The sequence below is a fragment of the Ruditapes philippinarum genome, unplaced genomic scaffold, assembly GCF_026571515.1.
Source record: "Ruditapes philippinarum isolate M1 unplaced genomic scaffold, ASM2657151v2 ctg5601_1_1_1_1, whole genome shotgun sequence".
NCBI lineage: Eukaryota > Metazoa > Mollusca > Bivalvia > Venerida > Veneridae > Ruditapes > Ruditapes philippinarum.
In genome coordinates this window covers 21,649-24,354 of record NW_026865121.1, presented here as the reverse complement: position 1 = coordinate 24,354, position 2,706 = coordinate 21,649, and positions in this window count along the sequence as shown.

Genomic DNA, 2,706 nt, shown 5'->3' with positions numbered 1-2,706 from the left:
GTATTGTCTAAAAATTGCAGGATAAACATTATTAGTTTTATTCTAATTGCCTAATTGAATATAAACATCGAAAAAATCTCCCTTTTATATTATCATCCATTTTCTGGTAAAAATCAAAATCCTGTCATCTTTTAACAGTCAATTTAAGAAAATATTCAAGTTATATCAAAGTAATGTTTTGATTAGATTGTCTTGCAAATAATCTAAGATAAACTGATCTTAAAATGGCTTTTATCAAAGTCTTCTAACAAAAATGTTTTATCACTGTTTAAGATAATTAGAATCACTGTTTTGAAAACCAACTAATGTTTAATAGCAGATAAGATTGATAGTAAGATTTGTGTAATCTAAACAAGAACTAAATATAAGTTTTATTACAAAAAAGGGTATTCACTTTAGTTTTGTTGTTATGTGTTGCACTTTACAATATCTCTTTTGAGCAGACTCAATAAAACCAAGTCTGCAATTTTCATTTGATATTGTTGTTTTCGCTGCATCCGAAGGATCTCCCCTTTTCTAGAAAAAACATCCGTGACATTATTTCATGCCTGTCTTTCTTTTTCTAATGATAAACGTGAAATCCTTTCAAAACAAACAATAAAATGACTTTTATACTATTTTTTCACGTATCATTTCTTCTCACGGACAGATTTAATTATATCAAGTGAGCAACATTTTTTTCCTCCTGTTTAATGTTGTTTCCTGAGAGTGCCACAGTCTACGTCCCTTTGGTCCAGCTGTATATAATCAATGCAACAAAAGATATGTAAAATAATGAATAAAACCAAGCACTAATAACATGTATTTTTTGTTTCGGTATATTTGGCCGTCGATCTCTGTGTTTAAATGCATAAAGAAACTTCCTATTTGACACAGACCTCGTTATTAGACTGTATTATTGTTTTCTCTAAAATCCCTATATAAGAAGAGCTATTTATGACTTATGTGATTTAATTCGTATGCATAATTTAGATAGATTTTTTGCGCCTTCAGCAATTTGTTTATCTTAATATGGTTAAAACATATTTTCATAAACAGTAAAAATGTCTGCTAACTGAAATTATTCATTAACATCAATAATGTTTTGTATAGTGAGAAATTACATATAAAAAAACTATGTAATGTATATGTAGTTGACTTTATTTAACAGAAACAGCCGTCGGAGTTTCTTATGGATATTATAATTGCAAAAAACAATGAATCCATTTATCGAAACAGCAAAGGCTTACTTTAGAAATATACTCATACAAAGATGCGTTCACCTAAATCATAAATGTCTTGAAAATACATTAGTATTTTTGAAGTACTTTTGAAAACTTTATAATCAATTTATCAACTACGTAAAGGTGAGAGTATACAGTACATATTTCTTTTCTGTCCTATTTTGATAGAACAATAACTTGATACTTCTTTCGTTTATTTATGCAAGGTCATTTATTTTCTGTATCATGGTAAGGTAATTGCTATGGATTTATTTTCTGTAACAGAATAAGAAGACAATTAGATAATTGGCTGGAACTTTTCTGTCAACAACAAAGGTTACATCACATATTTAGGTCGGCAGAATGCCCACATCTTCTGTTAAAATTCTAGTAGAAATGATTTGAGAGAAATGACTATTTGTTTTAAATCAGAACCTTAGCGTTTATGTTACGTTTTCCACGAGTCAAAATAGTTTTTGAGCTGTAGAGACATGTTCACTGAATATTGTTAAATGTAGAATGAATGGTTAGACTTTTTGTAAATTAAATTCTAAATAGATAAGAAAACAGAAGTCCTAGAAGTTCTAATTAATTCAAATAGTGTTTCATATTCAACAACGTAATGTAATTACAATTCTACTAAAAGCACATATCGAAGATATATTTTTCAAATAAATTTCACATGTATTGATTTTACATGATGCATAACAAGTAAAAGGCGTGCTTTTAAGGCTTTATGTAAAATACATTTATTTTTTCCACGAGCAAATCGTGGTTAACGAAACAGATACAGGGTTACTTTCACATAGCTTCATTAAACTACAGGGCATAATTATATTGATATGTTTTGAATATATGGTGACTTAATTAGTTTAAGACTGTGTACTGTCACTTTGATACCTTTGATAGAAGTCTTATCATTTTATTTGCTTCAATGTAAATGATAGGAAAATATCGTAATTGAATCGGAAACTAGTATTGTTGTTTTACTCGCTGTAGGGAGCTTAAGTATTCTAATGCCAAAACGATTGTTTTCAACATTATACTAACGCAACATTCATAGCAGCAACGGAATTATATACGATATTATATTATTTTTATTTGACATTTTTAAATGTAGCTTGTAAACTTTTAAAAAATCAATTGATCAACATGGTATACACATGTCTGTATTTGAAAACTAGCTTCAAGAAAATCATTTATCTTAAAAAATCAATATCAAATAAGTCAAAGGCGACATAAATAATAAAACATAGCTTTCTATAATACCAGTAAAGTATTTTGACATTATTAAATAGATTTCTAAAACAGACGAGAACAATTACTCTAACAGTGTTATATAGATAGAATTTCTCTACAATTTACAATTGACACAGTAATTTTCAGCATCAATAGTATCCGAAACATGTAATACCTTTGGAATACATTTTGTGCAGTTACTGGATTATATGTCTGTATTGATTTAATGATGAATTAATGAGTTAATTAAAACTCTTATTTCTTT